The sequence below is a fragment of the Gorilla gorilla genome, chromosome 23 (genome assembly GCF_029281585.2).
Source record: "Gorilla gorilla gorilla isolate KB3781 chromosome 23, NHGRI_mGorGor1-v2.1_pri, whole genome shotgun sequence".
NCBI classification, from domain to species: domain Eukaryota; kingdom Metazoa; phylum Chordata; class Mammalia; order Primates; family Hominidae; genus Gorilla; species Gorilla gorilla.
Window position 1 is genome coordinate 32213582 of NC_086018.1, and position 19496 is coordinate 32233077.

At 41.2% G+C, this 19496-nt stretch overlaps 2 long non-coding RNA genes across 2 annotated transcripts in view; both read right to left on the minus strand.

The window, feature by feature from the left end:
• The window catches only part of LOC109024556 (uncharacterized), a 111003-nt gene that overhangs the window by 22248 nt on the left and 69259 nt on the right, over positions 1-19496 (minus strand). The window lies entirely within an intron of this gene.
• On the minus strand, positions 1284-18503 carry LOC129529638 (uncharacterized). Its single transcript, XR_008675203.1, has 3 exons — positions 18178-18503; positions 17140-17301; positions 1284-3324 (listed from the first exon to the last, which is right to left on the minus strand). It is a non-coding gene; the product is annotated as an uncharacterized lncRNA (long non-coding RNA).

Below are 19496 nucleotides of genomic sequence, written 5' to 3' on the forward strand. Positions count from 1 at the left end.
CTCCCAAAGTGCTGGGATTACAGGCATGAGCCACCACACCCAGCCAAATTATGTTGTTTTAATTCACCAACTTTGCAGTCATTTGTTTCAGCAGCCCCAGGAAACTCGTACAGTCACAGAAGTGTGGGCTGGGTGGTCAGGGAAGAACTTTCTGAGTAAGTAACATTTGGGTTGAGGCCTAAAGGATTAGGAGGGTGCAGCTCTGGGAACAGCTAGTGAAAAAATACTTAAAAGAGAAGGAAGAGTAAGTGCAGAGCCCTGGGAGTGGACATGGCAGCACTGGGGCCAGTGTGGCAGGAATGTAGAAGAGAAACCACAGAGAGGGGAGTGCCCTCAGCAGGGCAGGCAGACCTTTAGTAGAGACTCCTGGGTAACAAAAGTTGGTTTGCATTCTAGTTCTGCTATTTCCTCATTGCGTGATCTTGTTTCTTAACTTCTCGGAATATAGATTCGAGTTTCTTCAAATATAAAATGTCTGTCCATGGAAATGCTCCTGAATCTATCAAGTGCTAGCTCCTAGGTCATTCTGGTTTATTATTTCTGTGACCTTGGATTTCCTATGAAATTTGAAATTTCCCATCCTAAACCCACTTGGATTTTTACTGCCTTTCGTCATCATTTGCAATCTGTTTTAGCCATACCTTCTAAAATGCCTTGGTATTTAGAAAGTCCGTGTTCTCTTGACTTCTAACAATGTCTTTGTCCATTCCTGGTTCTGCTTTTACTGTCCCCTGCAGGGTGCTTGATGGCTCGTGGCTGTGAACCTGGCTCCATTAATGCGATGACAGTAGTAATTTAGGTGAGTTAGCTTTGGCACTGAGACATCCATAGTTCTTTTGGGACTAAATAGCTTGCAATTGCACAAAAGCTAGGGTTGGGGGATTCAATGTGTGGTGTGACATGTTGCTGACTTGGATACACAAAGTTGATCCCCTGACCTTGTCCTCATAAGCAATACAATGCAGCCAACTGGCCCAGAGTCATGAAACAAACCCTTCTCTCATATTGAATAAGAATGGCTTTTTCTTAAGCCAGTGGTTCTCGAACTTGCACAAGCATCAGAATCACTTGGAAGGCTGGTTGTAGCACACACTGCTGTTGTTCACCCTCAGATAATCCGATTCAGTAGGTCTGGGATGGGGCCTGAGAATACGCATCTCTAACAAGTCCCAGGCGATGCTGACGTTGCTGGTCTGGGGACCACACTTTGAGAACCATTGTCCCAAACTATCACAGAAAGAAGACGAATATCAGAAATCTCATCACACCAATGGGGGGTTGAAAGTAGGTTGGGAGTAAAAGCCTCCTGGAAGATGCTTCCTTCTTTGTCAGGAAGCAAGAACTGATTGTGAAATGTATGTACCCAAGCCCTCAAGAAGCTTATAATTTAGAAGACAGAATAAAGAGAAGTATTAAGAAAGACTCCATGGACAAGACATGTTTGGACCAGAGATACAGGTGAGAAACGACGGGGAAAGATATTTCCAGTGCTGGGATCAGTGTGGGTGAAGATGTAGAGGCAAAGAAGCATGAGAGATCATTGGCAGTTCCTTGGTTTTAGCCAGAACAACAGGTTTCACATGTTTTTGACCACAAGCCACAGTAAGACAAACACTTGACCTTGTGTACTCAGCACAATACACATTTTCTACTGTAGTCTTGTATGTATACATTTATATTTATCTCCAACAGACCTTCATGAAACATTTACCACTGTATAAACAGAATGCCCTAAATTTTCTATTCTGTTCCATATGGTTTTACAAAATCTAGAATATAGTTTTATTCCATATAGTACATCATGGGGAGTATAGCAGAGTGTGGCTTCTGATACAAGGCTGTCTGGGTTCAAGCCAGAATTAATCACCTTGGGCAACTTATTTAACCTCCCTGGGTCTGTGTCCTTATCTGTAAAACAGGGATAGCAAGAGTGCTTATTTCCCTAGGGACAGTGTGAGAAGTATGTGAGTCTATGCAAAGTATTTGGAATGGAGCCTGCTATATAGAAAGCCATATACATATTTGTTCTTTTGCTATAAATTTCATTTTAAAATGCTTTCATCACATACTTCATTGATTTCATGACCTTCTCAATGAGCTGCTGCCTGCAGCTTGAAGGACTAGAACTGAGGTTGAGGTAGGTGGGAGTGGAACAGATGGGTGATGGAGGTGGGGCATGTGATGATTTGGGATCCACAATACAGAGGCTCTTTAATGCTGGAGTGATGACCCTGGACTTTGATCACTGGGTAGCTGGGGGCCATGAAAGGTTTTGTCTGGGCACAGTAGTGTGATCAAAGCTGCACTGAGGAACATTAATCTGGCTGCCGTGTGAAAGCTGCAGAGAAGTGAAGACACCTTGGTTAGCAGAGAGGAGACAGACTGAGGTCCAGGCGAGAGGTGATGTGGACGCACCCGAGGGGAGAGCGGTGGGAATGCAGAGAGAAAAGGAACATGAAAGGAGCTCTAGAGGCCACACCGAGAGCATCCACCACCAAAGAAAAAATGGCTCCATGGGCTGGCAAGCCAGTCGGAGCTCTGTGGTCTCCCTCTCTACTTGAGGACAGCATTTGAAGAACTGCATCTCCCTGTCACCCTAACTGAGGGAAACTTGAGTGGGACATTAACTTCCCCTGAAGATGCAAATGGAATGGGAAGTCCAACACTGAAATGAGTTCTTTGTAGCCCTGCCAGAGGCCTAATCTGGGTCCACTCCTCATCAGGTGCTTGGAACTGGCAGCAGTTATGCCAATGGGTGAACAGATGAGTTATTCAAGTGACAGAACATTTCCCAGGAGAGCAACTGGAGTCTCTCTGGATGCTGAAGAATAATCCTCAGAAGTTAAAGCAGCATCTGTAACCAAATCTTCACAAAAGATCTGCAGCCCGAATTCAAGTTGCTAATGAGATCCTTGTTTATGATGTTAGATTCTTTCAGAGGCTTAGTGGGGGGTAAAGGAACTTGAGTGAGTGGGGAGGAGAGACCGACTCCTAAGAAAGTGGGTAATTAATCTTCTCCAAGGCTTAATCACATCCTGTGGTGCTGTGAGTTGGTCTTTTCAGGAGCCTGTGATATGGCAGGGTAGAGCAAACCCTGTTGTAGGTGGAGCAGACAAAATGCAGCTGTGCTCTGTGTATTCTGCAGTGGTTTTCTCAGATGCCTCTGGAACATTTATGGCTACAGCATGGTCAAGAGGGTGTGGTGCTGGCCTCTCAGAGCATCCTGTCCTGTGGCACTCTATCCAATGAATGAAGGCAACTCCCACGTCTCCTCCTTGAGGGTTTCTTATTCGGTCTCTCGTTGACACAGGCTTGTTCTTTACCCTGGATAGCCATAAAAAGAGCAAAGATTGAATGCTTATTATGAATCTGGTTCTATTCTAATTTATTTACCATATTACTTCATTTATGGTAATCCTGTGTACTATATTGTCCCGTTCCATTTGAAGGAGAAGGAAACTGAGGCACACGTGATTTATGGAATGTTTCTGAGGTCCCAGAGCACTCACTTGGTGGATCTGGGATTCAGACCCAGTCTATCTGACTCTAGAACCCACAATTTCACCTCCCTGGAGCTATCTTAGTCAGGATGTAGGAACTCATGTTACTCTCTTCTCCAGGTGGATTTTGACATCTCACTCTTCCTGTTCAGGTCTTCTCTGGCTTCCAAGGTCCTCTCCTAGTTGGTCACTTTATTGCACAGGTAAAAGGCGGGAGATGACAGCCTCACCCCAGCACATAATTCCTGGTCCAATCCAATGGAGCCTCATCTTCCTCTTTTGAGAATCGGGACACAGAGAATGTCTTCCAACTTGGCTGCACCCTAGGAGGTTGGAGGCAAATCCTTCCATGATTAGTCCTAGGGAACTAAGGTTGGGCAAGATTAGAAATTTTTCATGGATAATATTTTAGAATTGAATGGACAGGTGCAATTTCTATGGGTGTAATCCAGACAATAGACACAGAGTGCTCCAAGTGACTTCTAAGAAGCCCCTCCAAACCTAGAAAATTATATTCATTCATTCATTTATTCACACACTTATTTAGCATTTACCATGCACTGGCAACTCTGTGGTAGGCACTATGGAATTGATGAATGAGATATCATTCCTGCCTCATGGTGACTACAGTCTAAAGGGGAGACAGACACTATAAAAAAAGAATAAATATAAAATCAAAAATTGTCAAATGCAATGAAGCATCACTTCCCATTATGAATAAGGGTGCCTAATTTTTGTGGCCTAGTTAAGAAAGGAAGGGGTTCATATCAGGATATTTTCCATTATATTCACTACTGTTTTTGTCATCCATTTGGACAAAAATGTTTCCAAAATGTTCACTTGGTGTGTAAGAGGATAAGGTTCCAGAAGGAGCCCCATCCATTCATGATCCCAGACTCAAGCCACATGTGGTCGGTTACCTAGTGATTAAAGGTGAAATGAGGGCCTTCCAGAGGGCCCAACTCTCTAGTCCCTCTGGGACACAATGTGTGCTGTAGACAAATGCTGAGAAAGTAAAGATGGACAGTCAGAATAAAAAGTATTTTGTACCTCTGTGTGCCAACGTCTCTTCTGGGCACTTTGATGTTTACTATATGTCTCAGATTTTCTCTATAAGGCTCTGTGACCCAAGCATATTTTCCCCATTGAGGGGTTTGGAATTTAAAGACATGAATGAATTTCCCAAAGTTTTCAAGCTGGCAAAGGGTAAAGCCAGGATGGAAAAATCTAGATCTTTCTGACTGGAAAGTCAAATATTTATATTATAAATTTCTCTTCTCAGCTGAGAAGAAAATATGGAAGAAGAACATGGAGCTAAATCACTTACAGTTTTGAGTATGCAGAACACCATCCAGGTCAAGGTTGCTTCATGCCATGAATGTTAGGAGTTGTCACCTATGTTCTATTATCTGCTTGACAGTGTCTGTCCTGTTGTATAATTCCATCACATCATGTTGTATCGCAGTGTATTGCATTGCAGCTCATTCTATTCCCTTTCATTTTTTTTTAGATGGAGTTTTGCTCTTGTCACCCAGGCTGGAGTGCAATGGCGCGATCTCAGCTCACTGCAACCTCTGCCTCTTGGGTTCAAGCAGTTCTCCTGCCTCAGCCTCCTGAGTAGCTGGGATTACAGGCACCCACCATCACACCCAGCTAATTTTTGTGTTTTTTAGTAAAGATGGGGTTTCACCATGTTGTCCAGGGTGGTCTCGAACTTCTGACCTCAGGTGATCCACCCGCCTTGGCCTCCCAAAGTGCTGGGATTACAGGCATGAGCCACTACACCCGTCTGAACAAGTTTCACAAGTCATTCAACAAGTCTCTGTGTGCCAGTTTCCTCAGATGTTGTCCTAGTCTGGGCACCACACTGGCCTCTTATCAGAGGCAGGGTTTCTGTGGTCTATCCATTTTGTTTAGGCTGAAGACAGGATCATTCAGGCTCTGTCAGGCCATTTTGCTATAGCTCAAGTGTTAGACATCACAGCCAGCTCACTGGCAAGTTCCATTGCTTCAGTTACAAAAGCAGCTTGTTACCATCCTTAGCAACCCATCCGCATGGACAAGTTGAAATAAGTGCTTTTAACACTCATACTCTTAAGACTGATGTCCATTTATTAGAGAATCATATGTAGCTCATTCCTCCTCATCTCCAATCCTTGGTTCTGGGGTGTGATAGTCTCATGGGCTAGAGGGTGTCTCTCCAGGAGCAGGTGTGACTGGAGGCTCATGTGACTATAGTGAGTGCTCTCAGACAGTGGTTTTTGTGAGAGGAAAAGAACAGAGTCAAGTCAAGCAAACAAGCCGAATGTACACCTCATCAGTGCCGCATGTGACCACATTCAACCACCTTTCTTCTTCCTGCGTCTTTAATCAGAAAGAGAAGGCGACTTGCTTTTTACCTCCCATCCATCCCAAATTTGCCCTCACAGAAATGAGGGCTTGTTTGTTTTGTTTTCCCTTCTTTTTAAACTTAAAAAGAAATACTTTAAAACTTACATAAAATTGCAAGAAAATAGTATAAATAATTCTTCTACCATTGTATTCACAGTTCCCCAATTATGAATATTCTTTATCATTCTATATCTATATATCTATATCTATATCTATATCTATCTATATCTATGTATCTGTACCCGTTAGCTTTGTCTCTTTGTCTTTTACCCATTAGCTTTGCCATTCCATATCTGTTACTCTGTAAGTATGTATCTATCTATCTATGTATTTATTTCTGAATTATTTGAGATCAAGTTACAGGTGTGAGGTCCCTTTACCCCAAATACTTAAGTATTTCCTTAAAACAAAGACATTATCTTACATAATCGAGTACAATGACCAAAATCAGAAAGTTAACATTGATTTAATGATACTTATCTAACCTACAGATCTTATTCAAATTTCACCAATTATCCTAATAATGTACTTTATAGCCAAAGCAATTTCTGGTCTAGAATTCCACCTAGAATCATGTGGCACATTAAATTGTTGCTATCTTTTTAGTGTCTTTTAATCTGAAACAGTTATTCACAGTTTATCATTCATGAATTATTATTGAAGAGTATAGGCCAGTTGCTTATAATAGAGTACATTTCAATTTGAGTTTGCCTGATGACTAGATTCATGAGGTTATGATTTTTTTTCAGCAGGAATACCACAAAAATGATGCTGTGTCCTTCCCAGTTTGTCTGTTGGGCAGCATATGATCACCAGTTTATTCATTAGTGGAGGGAGACTTCTTTCTTAATGACTCAACTTCATTTTTTTTTCTTAGTACAACAAGCACCAATAGCACAAAGGCACACACTTTGTTTAGCCATTGCTAGAAATTCCAAGACCACTTTGACTTTCTTAAAACACTACTTTCAGTTCAGAACATGAACATAAAACATAGCTTGAAGCTTTCTGTTTTATCTTCTGATGTGAGACAGTCACAACCAAACTTTTAAGAGATTTGCTCCTCTTGCTATTCTAGCCCAATGAAGAGATGGCAGGAATCAGATGAGATAGCAAATGAGAAAGTGGCTTGTAAACTGTGATGTGTAACAGAAATCCAAGGGGCTCTGATTGTGATGAAGATTATATTCTTCGATTTCATGGGGTAAAGGGGTTTCAGGGAGAATGATAACTGATTGTGTGTTTCAACTTGATTGCATCATGGGATGCTCAGGTATCTGGTTACATGCTATTTATGAGTGTGTCCGTGAGGCTGTTTCCCGAAGAAATTAGCATTCAAATCGTTAGACTGAGTAAAGGGAATGGCTCTCCCCAGTGTGGGTGGGTATTATCCAATCCACTGAGGGCCTGAATAGAAAATAAAGAATGAAAAAGGATGAATAGAACGAAAAGGAGGATGGAAGGCAGGAGTCTCTCTCTTTCTCTCTCTGCCTGACTGCTTGGCTAGAACATTGATCTACCCTTGGTGCTCCTCCTGGTTCTCAGACCTTCAGACTTGGACTGGAATCTACACCTAAATCTGCAAGCTCTCCAGCTCTCAGACCTTACCTAAATCTATCTCAGACTATACCTAAATCTCTCTCTCTCTTTCTCTCTGTCTCTCCCTCTCCCTCTCTTACAGGGCAGTTGTTTATAGAATATCTCTCAATTTGAGTTTGATATTTTTGAGAGACAGAATATCTATCTGTCTGTCTGTCTATCCATCCATCCATCATCTATTTATCTATTATCTATCTATCTATCTATCTATCTATCTATCTATCTATCTATCTATCCTGCTTTTCTAGAGAACACAGACTAATGTAGGTGAGAACTAGGATCCCTTCCCCACTGAGAATTGTTCAGGGCCCCGCACCCCAGAGAAAGAACCTATTTCCTTTCTTTCCCCTGGATCCACTGCTCACCTTTTCTTCTGCCTACAATCCTAGAAGTTCAAAATCTTCCAGGAAGAATTCTCCAAGTTTGTCCTTGCTTCATCTCCACCAACCTGAGTCAGCGAGTTTTTCAACCTTGCTATTTGTACCCATGTCCAGGTTGTTAATATATGTACATGCACTGTGTGCTGCTGGCCCCTGAGTGCTGGAGGGCAGGAAAATATTAACTTCTGTTCATGCAGAGAATTTGCTATTAACTCCAATGCTTCCTTTTTAAAAAAAATTTATTCACAGAAACCTGACAAGATCTTTACAGCTTTTTCCAGCTTATCAACCCAATTCAAATATCATAGAGGTTATTTTACCTTTCTTCACCCTATACTTGCAAGATTGTTTTAAATAGATTTTTCTCTGATTAAAAATAAATCACTCTCATGGTAGAATGTTTGGAAAGATCAGGAAAATCTAAAGAAGAAAATAATTCCTCAACTCTTAACTCCCTGAAGCCCTTATTCTCATCCTTTTCGGATTTATGATTCCAGTCTTTTTTCTTTTGGTACATTTTTTACAGATTTAGAATATTCAATATTCACAATATTGTTTGTATCTTTTCTTCTCAATTTACTAACTCTGTTCCCACTTCAAGGTACTGTTCATTCTCAGCTCGCCTTTGAAATAACCTGCTGACCCCAAGCAGAACAGAAGATAAGCACTAGGCTTATCCTACCTCAGACTGAAGGGGAACTTGCTTGACTCATTGGTGGGTTTATATATGGGGCAATGGAAGGCAAAACACCAGAGAGTAGACACATTAGGATGAAATGTGTGTGTTGTGTTAGAGTCTCTGCAACTTGACTTACTAGTTTCGTGATGCTGGAAAACGTTTTCTAAATATTCCACATCTCAGTTTCTTCTATTGTAAAACAGGGATAATTACATCAACCTCTGCAAGTGTGGTGTAGATTAAAAGACTCAATGCTCATAGCTTCCTCAGTCTCATAATACACACTCAGTTAATGGTGATTCAATAACTTTCCTTATCTGTATAAGACATCTGAGTTTTCCTACAATGGACCCATTCCCCTTCTCTTTATTACAGTGTCCAATATTTTAGGAAAGCACTCCCAACCTACTCAGTCATTGTGTCATAGGTAGCTGATATAACCCCTAGCCCCAGGGAAAGGTACCTACTCCCAGCTCAGTCATTGATAACATGATCTCTCTTTTACCACAATTGGTTCAGGATAGGCCTGTAACCCAATCTGAAAATCAGTGAGATACAGTTATAGAACTTCTATATTACTTCTGGAACGGAGAAGTTCTCTTTCTATTTGCCTAGAAGCTTGGATCATGTAAGCATGGAGCTTCCAGGAGCTTCTGCACTCTGGCCCTGCTGCTTCTACCAGTGTGGTGAGGACATGGCTGATAATTAAGCAAATGCAATAAAGACCAGAGTTAAGGGATAGAAACTGATCCTGTCAACATTGTCTGACTAACTGGATCTAGCCTTACTTAAAACTAAATACAAATCTTTTCCTTTGAATGAACCACAAACAGCCACTCCTCGACCCCTTTTTAAATGCTGGCTTGAGTTGGGCTGTATTATTTGCAATCAAAAGAGATTTGATCAAGACACTTTTCTGGCTTCTACTTTTCAAAATTTGAAGGTTCTATGAATCCTTCCTCAGAGCAGATTAATTTGTGTCAAGAATGGTCCATTCAGGTGCATTAGGGCCAAGCGGTTAATATTTACTGAGAGTACCTTCCAGCCTGGGGCTGGATGCAAATCTTCACCAAAATGGAGACAGACACACAGGGTGCTTGAAAAAGCACAATGTGAATTAACATCAGCCACCCTGTACGGCTTGATCTGAAGGCTGAGGTAGCAAAAGTTAATGAAGACCAACATGCAGTTTGACTTCTCTTACTATTTATTCCTAACAAGTATTGAAGGAATCTTTTTATTTTTTTAAATCACGTATTCTTTTTCAATTCTAAATCTTTCCCTTTCTCTCTCTTTTGCTTTAAGGAAACCCAGCTACTATGCACACCTCTTCTGTTTCACTCTTTTTATTATTGTGGTAAGGACATTTAACATGAAATCTAGCCTTTTAACAAATTTTTAAATGGACCAGATCATATCATTACCTACAGGCATGATGTTGTACAGCAGATCTCTAGAACATAGTCATCTTGCAAAACTGAAACTGAATCTGTTGAATAGCAATTACCTATTTCCTTTTTCTTCTAGACTCTGGAAACCAAAATTCTACTTTATGGTACTATAAATTTGACTATTTTGGATATTTCATATAAGTGGAAAAATGCAATATTTGCTCTTCTGTGACTGGCTTATTTCACTTAGCATAATGTCTTCCAGGTTCATCCACATCGATGAATATTGCAGGGTTTCTTCTTTTTCAAGGCTGAACAATATTCCATTATATGTATATGTAAATAAACCACACACACACACACACACACACACACACACACACACATATTACATTTTCTTTATCCATCTTTTATCCATCAATGAGCATTTAGGTTGTTTCCACATCTTGGCTCTTGCAAATAATGCTGCAATGAATATGGGAGTGTAAACACCTCTTTGAGAACCTGATTTCAATTCTTTTGGATGAATACCTAGAAATGGAATTGCTGGAATATGGTATTCTATGTTTAGCTTTTTGAGAAACCTTCATGCTGTTTTCCATAGCAGCTGAAACATTTTGCATTCCCACTAACAATATACAAAAGTCTCATTTCTCCATGTCTTTGCCAACACTTGCTACCTTTTACCTTTTTTTTGTTTGTTTTTTTGAAAACGGCCATTGTAACAAGTGTAAGTTGATATCTTATATGGTTTAGATTGTATTTCCTTGATGGTTAGTGATGATAAACATCTTTTCACATACCTCTTGGTCATCTGTATGTCATTGGACAAATGTCTATTGAAGTTCTTTGTTCTTTTTTTTGTTCGTTGGTTGGTTTTTGAGACGAAGTCTCACTCTGTCACCCAGGCTGGAGTGCAGTGGCTCAATCTCAGCTCACTACAGCCTCCACTTCCTGGGTTCAAGCGATTCTCCTGCCTCAGCCTCCTGTGTAGCTGGGATTAGAGGTGCCTGCCACCATGCCTGGCTAATTTTTTGTATTTTTAGTAGAGATGGGGTTTTGCCATGTTGGCCAGGCTGGTCTCAAACTCCTGACCTCAGGTAATCCACCCGCCTTGGCCTCCCAAAGTGCTGAGATTACAGGCGTGAGCCACAGTGCCCAGCGTCTTTGCTCATTTTTAATTGGGTTATTTGTTTGCTTTTGTTATTGACTTATAGAAGTTCCTTACATAGTTTGGAAATTAACTTCTTAGCAGATATATGGTTTGCATTGCAAATATTTTCTTCCATCCCTTAGGTTGCCTTTCACTCTATTAATTGTTTGCTTTCCTGTGTAGAAGCTTTTTAGTTTGATGTAGTACCACTTGTTAACTTTTGCTTTTGTTGCCAGTGCTTTTGGTATCATATTTAAGAAATCACTGCGAAGACCAATGCCATAAAGCTTTTCCCCTATGTTTTCTTGCAGGAGTTTTGAACTTTCAGGTCTTATCTTTAAGTCTTTAATTCATTTTAAGTTGACTCCTGTGTGTGGAGTAAGAAAAAAGCAGGGTTTTTTCAACAGCATTTGTTGAAGAGACTGTCTTTTCTTTCCCCATTGTGTATTCTTAGCTCATTTGTCAAAGATCAGTTAACCGTATACACATGGCTTTATTCCTGGGCTATCCATTCTGTTCCATTGGTCATCTCTCTCTCTCTCTTTTTCTGTTTTCTTTTTTTTTCTCTCTCTCTTTTGGACAAGTGTGATCCTCCCGCCTCAGCTTCCCGAGTAGTTTTAGGATCATACACCATAACCAAGTTGGGTTTATCCTTGAAATGTATGAATTGTCTAACATACAAAAATTAATTAATGTGATACAACGATACAGCACATTGACAGAATGAAGGAAAGAAATCATATGATCATCTTAATTGATACAGAAAAATCATTTGGCTGAATTCAACACTGCTTCATGATAAAAATTCTCTCAACAAACTAGGACTAAGAAGGATTTTAACTCACCAGTTTGAAGGCCGTATGTGAAAAGCCCATGGCTAACATCATACTCAATGATGAAAAGCTGAAAACTTTCCCTGTTGGATAGGGAAGAAAGCAAGGATGCCCGCTCTAGTCATTTCTATTCAACATAGAACTCGGAGTCCTAGCCAGAGCAATTTGACAAGAAATAGAAATGAAGGCATCTAAATTGGAAAGAGAGAAGTAAAATTTTTTGTTTACAGATGACATGATCTTATAATTAGAAAGCCCTAAAGACTTCACACATACACATAAACAAAACAGAACTAATAAAAAAATTCAGTAAAATTGCAGGACACTGAATCAACATAAAAAATCAGCTGTATTTCTATACACTAACAATAAACTACCTAAAAAGGAAATTAAGAAAATAATTCCACTTATGATAGCATCAAAAAGAATAAAATACTTAGGAATAAACTTAACTAAGGAAGTGAAAGATTTGTACACTGAAAACAATAGAACATTGATGAAAGAAATTAAAGAAGACACAAATGAATGGAAAGATATTATGGATTAATGGATTGGAAGACTTAATATTATTAAAATGTCCATACTACCCAAAGCAATCTACAGATTCAATGTAATACTTATAGAAATGCCAATGGCATATTTTACATAAACAGGAAAAACAATTCTAAAGTTCAAAGGGAGTCACAAAAGACCCCGCATAGCCAAAACAATCTTGAGAAAGAAAAACTAAGTTAGAGGCATTATACTTCCTAATTTCAAAATGTTTCACAAAGCTACAATAATTAAATGTGTCATTTTTAATCTTGTCTTCTAATTAGAACAGAGGTGCTTAGAGAAATGAGATATAATTTTATTTGTTGTGGTAAAGCCCTGTGATTTCATATATATATATATATATATATATATATATATATATATATATATATAGTAGTTATATGTTAGTTAGTGTTCACGGTTAGAGTACTACTTATATATTACTCTTAAGAATTCATTTCAACTATTCTGAAAAGGCCTTCTTTTTTTTTTTTGTTTTTTTTGAGATGGGGTCTCGCTCTGTTGCCCAGGCTGGGGTGCAGTGGTACAATCTTGGCTCACTACAAGCTCTGCCTCCCGGGTTCACGCCATTCTCCTGCCTCAGCCTCCCAAGTAGCTGGGACTTACAGGCGCCTGCCACCACAATTGACACAGTTCTGTCCACTTACATTGGATCACTGATATAATACACTTAAACATACAACTAAATAAAATAGAGGGGCTTTAAAATCTATTAAATCTATTTTATATTGTAATTTAGGTATATGTCTATTTGGGGATGAATATTATTAATTATGAATGTTTTATTTGTGAATAACATGAAACGTAACCCAGGTTTAAACAATACCCACTTTCTGCCCTTCCCATTTAGAAATGTGTTGTTGGTTCAGCTGCTGTGTAATACAGTCAAAGACTATGCGTCTTTTAATCTTTCTGTTCTACTATCCTTAGCAGGCTTGCTTTGCCTGTTCATACTTATTACCTAATAAATGCAAAATGGTTGCTGAAGCTCCAGATGCCACATCTGTGTCCAAGGGGAAAGAAGGAGGAAGGAAGAGCTCCAGCAATCCGTCCCTTTAATCAGGAAAGCAAAACTTTTCTGAAAACTTTTCACCTATTTCAAAAAAGCTGGGTCATATGGCAAAGAGAAGAACAATCATGATTCATCACTTGGGGATAGGCACGTGGCTACCCAGAATAAAATTGAGTTCTGTTAGAAAAAAAGGAACGGTGGAGGGGGCTGCTGAGTAAGCAACTAACAGTGCTTTGTGTGCCCGCTTTTGAATAAATAAGTTTCATTTTTACAGGCTAAAAGGCATACATATGTCTATGTATGTTCTTATATATTCCTAAATATCAATATAAGCGTCAATATTTAGAAATGAATTACCATAGGTAAAATGTTTAGAGTAGTGCCTATTAGGTGCCATAGAAAGATTTGCTATCATTATTTTTACTGTTAGGTGTCTATATATTTATATGTGTTTTACAGACAGTTTCTAAAAGTACTTCCTTTCCTCTTCACAATGATTACAACATCTGTTCTTTTTAACTCTAGGGGTACAAGCTGGAAAAGGGGAAAAATGAATCATGCTACAGGCCAAGTGTCCATCACTGATTCCCAGAGATGCCCTTTGTGTGGTAGGCACTTCCATGTGGACTCCCTACAGAGGCACATGCATAGGTCCAAGATAGGCGTCCCTCAGCTCATGGCCCGTATTCCACCTTGTAGACTTTTGCTAAGGATGACCCCTCACCAGTAACCAGCTCTGGTCCCAAGCTCCTGGCTGCAGTCTTTAGTGTCCACAAACCCACAGAGGCTCATCATCCTCAACTGTGGGAGTGCACCTTTTCCTGCTGGTTCCTCCTTGTTGCCCTGGCATTTCTCCAAATGTTGTTCTCCCTCTGCTCAAATAGGCATGGAGCAGGGGCAGATCAGAAAGTATGATGTCCAGCCATCCTCCAACCAAAGAACAAAGTGCTAGACTATCATCATTGCACGTGCCCCCAGTCTCTACTGGGGATGCCTAAGAGTCTTCCTTTCATGTTGTGAAATGAGGAGTGACTCTTCTGCTCCCATCGTGGGGAGGAAGGGAATAAATAGACCCACACACATGTCATTGTCCTGCTGATATCCTAGAATTCCATCTCTTTCTCCAGTCATTCATCTACTTATATAGAATGAAGGTTTGGGGGTTTTAGCCTCCCCTTGATACCCCGAAGAGGGTGTGTGTGGCCTCCTAATACTCTCATTTTCCTTTAGAATGTGGGTGACTAGAGGCTACTTTGCCATTTGCTTTGAGTTTTAGTAGCTAATTCTGGGTTAACAGTAAAAGTCCTATTTGATATCCTGCTACTCTTGTTACTTTAACCTAATTAGATATTATATAAGTTGATAAAATGTGCATGTACGAGGAAATAGAGCAGTGTCTCCAAAAAACTAAGTGAAATTAGTTGGAGAAGCTTGAAAAAGCTAAGTTATTTAAAAATGCTGTGCCATCAGATGTATGTGAGGTAATACTAAGCAGTTGGAAAACAACGGTAAAATGGGAAGTGATTGTTCACTCAGATTGTTTCATGTGTTTCTTGACATCCTCATCCCATTTTGAAAGATTTTAAACTAGAATTGAAATGTAAAGGAGGCTCATAAAAGAAGATCGGGATATCCAATTTGCAGGCCCTGGCTCAAAGAGCGGTGTGGGCCCCATGGTAAAAGGCAAACAAATATGCAGTCATATGTTTTAGGTTGAAACAAAAGCTTTAGGGTATGTACATTTCATTTTTAAAAGATTTCTCTAACCATCTTTTCAACTAGCTGTTTCTAATCGTTCTGGATAACAGGGCTTTAATAGCAGCTCATAGTACCAGCTGCCAGCCTCCAGGTGCCCTTGCAGACAATCTCCCAGCCAGGGAAGAATGTGGAGCAGACTCCCATCTTTCTCACCAAGCCCCCTTCCCTCCTACTCCCCTTCTTTCTTAGACTATCATTATTCCCTAGCAATTATCGAGTTTTCAGCCTCCTTTTGTATCTCAGGATTCCTGCATCTGCTTCTGTTGCTGGGTGGGGGAGATGGAAAACTGCAAAGGCGAAGTGGCCTGGGGGGAAGACTTGAGAACCATCTGCCTTGGGTTCTTTCTTGATTTTTTTTTTTTTTTTTTTTTTTGAGATGGAGTCTCGCTCTGTTGCCCAGGCTGGAGTGCAATGGTGCGATCTTGGCTCACTGCAACCTCTGCCTCCCAGGTTCAAGTGATTCTCCTGCCTCAGCCTCCTGAGTAGCTGGGACTACAGGCACTCACCACAATGTCTGGCTAATTCTTTGTATTCTTAGTAGAGGTGGGGTTTCACCATGTTGGCCAGGCTAGTCTCAAACTCCTGATCTCTGGTGATCTGCCCACCTCGGCCTCCCCAAGTGCTGGGATAACAGGCTTAAGCCACTGCATCTGGCCACTGCCTTGACTTTTTATTCCAGTTTTCTTCAACAGCCTGGAGTAGTAAAACGTAACTGGGTATCTATTCCTTTGAGGGTTAATACTGCACCAATAATCCTCACCCAGGCTTATAAGGCTAGTTTACCACACTACCGTAATCTTTTAATTGACAAGCATGCCTGTCCTGTGTCTCTTTCCTACCACACATAGACCCTTTCTATGAATATTGAATGCACAGTTATGCTTTTGAAGTCATTAGCTTTTATCTTCTTACCAGAAGGAATAGGGAGACAGAGAATCCTGCTACCTATCTACCTACTTACCTAGCTATGTACTCATATCTGTTTGTCTAGGTACTCATATCTGTTTGTCTATCTACCTGTTCATCTTCCATAAAATGTTGTGCCTGGCACATAGTGAAGTTCTGATAAATGCATATTATTGTTACTCTCCATGGTGAATGTTGTAATGTCCAGTAGCTGATGATTTGATTCAATCTGCAATTGCTGCTTTGTAGTTTTGTCCTTTGGCCAACCTCTACTTCTGATGTCTTCCTTTGCTTGAGTCCGTGTCTTTCCTAATTTATTCCCCAACTCCAGGCCTATTCTGATTTCTGATATCCAAAAATTTTCTTTTTTCCTGGCCTTGGGTCCTCCTAGAAAGGAATGGAGAGCTTGATTCCTCTGCTTTACCCTGAATATGGACACACAAAAAATAACAAACACAACTGCCCTTTCTGCCTCCTTCTTCCATTCTTCTGGTTTCTAGCCTGAAAAGATTTTGAGACAAACTGTGGATTTTTAAAACTTCCTAAAATAAAAAAGGCAACCCATATATCTGTGGCACGTATTAATAATAGCATCTGGCTGGGTGCGTTGGCTCATGCCTGTAATCCCAGCACTTTGGGAGGCCGAGGTGGGCGGATCATGAGGTCAGGAGTTCAAGACCAGCCTGGCCAACATGGCGAAACCCCATCTCTACTAAAAATATAAAAATTAGCTGTGCGTGGTGGCGGGTGCCTGTAATCCCAGCTACTCGGAAGGCTGAGGCAGGAGAATCATGTGAATCCGGGAGGCGGAGGTTTCAGTGAGCCGAGATTGCGCCATTGCACTCCAGCCTGGGCGACAGGGTGAGACTCCATCTCAAAAAACACAAAACACAAAAAGCAAAAACAAACAAACAAAAAAACAATAGCATCCACCTAGGGTGGATATTGGAGCATGCTTGGAAGTAGTGGTGGTGATACTTACAGCAGGAAGTTGAAAGCAGCTTCTGTCCCATTACTCCATTTTCTTCAACAGCCCGGAACACCCAGCTCTTGGTTCACCGAGTCGGTAAATATTTTCTGTCTAATTCCCTGCTGGACCCATTTTGTCTTTTCAAGGCTGCTTCTTTGTCAGAAGGTTTGCAGGCTTCAAAGAGCAGAGATGGTGTGTGTTTTAGGTTTCAGTGGCATCTGCTGCCAGGACCAGCCTTAACTACGGTGTGAGTACTCAGCGGCTTTCCCAATTCCTGGGATGTGCCAGGTGCTAATCTCCACACTATTAAAGAAATAAGGGAGGGTACCCACCTCTACCTGATGCAGCACAAATGACTTCACAAGACTCACAAGTTCCTGCATGCTTTGGCACCTGCCTACCTTTCCATCTTCATCTCTCAACACTCCTCATTCCACTCCCTCTATCCCTAGTTCCCTGCTCGTTGCATTGCACTCCAGCAACAAAGAGTTTTTTGCAGGTCCCAGGACAAGCCTCACTGTCTCTTACCTTAGGGTCCTCCCTTTGCCTAGAATGCTCTCCTCTCTTCTACCATACCTTCTCATCCCATTCTCAGTCTTCCAAAAACTCTTACTTACTATTCAAGTCTCAATTTAGACGTTGCTTTTCCCATAAATCTTTCTCTATACCTCAAAGACTTAAACACCTGCCAAGGAGTCGTGCTTTGTGCAAAGCACCTTTCACAGCATCACATGGGATTCAATTATCTTTTCACTTATTGATCTCTATCATTTCCATGAAATTAGGAACCATGTTAGCCATTATATCGCCACGGCACATGTCAGTAGCACAATAAAAATTCATGCAGTAATTGACTGTGAATAAATGAGAAGCTACAACTAAACCTGAACAAGGCTTATGCTAGGTATCCACCCCAATTTAGATCCAACTCAGGAGACTGGTGCCAACCTAGTGCCCAGGAGAGGACTTTAAAAATCTGTGCAGAGGGCACTTTTCAGCTTCCGTGAGGCTGTTCATGCAGAGAGAGGTTGCTTTTAAGAGACCACTTACCCATCCAAAAAAGGGGTCCGGAGCCAGGGAAGAAGCAAGTGCCGTAAGGGAGACCACTGCCTGGATTTAGCACTGTAATGAGAGGAGAGGCAGAGAAACAGACCTCATCCCTACAAGGGTATTAGGCTTCAAGACAGCATATTTTAGGGAATTAAGAAATCTAATCAGCCTGGTGCACTAAGAGGGAATCTGCAAACTCCAGGGTGTGGAAGAAAGCCGAAGTATCCTTGGGGAGATCCTAATTAAAGCGCAGCCGATTACAATTCCTCTGAAAAAAGAAAATGAAAGGACTGAGAAACATCTGCTGTGGTTTCATGAAGGACTGCTCAAGGATGCAGAGTGTGAGAAAAAGAAATTCTTGACAGCATGGATGAGGCACAGAGCATGTTTGTTCTCCATTGGGCAAAGCTGGTGGGGGATGGGGCCTGACAACACAAAGGCGGGGGTTTAGGATTGTTTTAGACTATAGGGCAAAATAGAAGAGACCAAGGTTTGGTGGACATGAGAGGGGAAGGAGGCGTATCCTTCTTGTCCCTGTGCAGACAAGAATGACCCAGTGACCCTGCTGAGCTCTCTCCAGGTTTCCTAGCAACCTGTGAGCTGGGCCTGAGGGCCTCTCCTCTGATAGGAGAGGCTATGCACGACCTCCACTTCCCAAGGTCTCCAGGTGCTGGAGATCTCCAAGTTATCATCCCTAGTGATCCTCAGAGCACCTTGAAATACCTAAGCTTTGTCTGCTTGGTTCCAGAGTCTGAGATGTGTATTTCTTTCTGCAAGGCCGCTTTCATGCTCATCCCATACAAAGGCAGAACAGGCCAGGCGCACTGGCTTATACCTGTAATCCCAGCACTTTGGGAGGCCAAGATGGGTGGATCAGTTGAGGCCAGAAATTTGAGACCAGCCTGGCCAACATGACAAAACCCTGTCTCTACTAAAAATACAAAAATTAGCTATGCATGGTGGTGGTGCATGCCTATAGTCTCAGCTACTTGGGAGGCTGGGGCATGAGAATCACTTGAACCCGGGAGGCAGAGGTTGCAGTGAGCTGAGATCATGCCACTGCACTCCAGCCTGGGTGACTGAGAAAGACTCTCTTAAAAAAGATGATTGTCCCAGGCCTTATCCCTGAAAAATCTCCAAAAAGAAGAAGTTCAGATCTGATTAGAGTAAGTGCTGACATATCTTAGATGTAATCCTGGAATTGCTGAGCTAGAAGAGAGCTCAGATGTCATACAGCCCAATCTCCTGCAAATACAGGAACAGAAAAATGTAAAAGCCCAGGTAAGATTTAAACACAATTTTAGGCAACAGTCATGTCA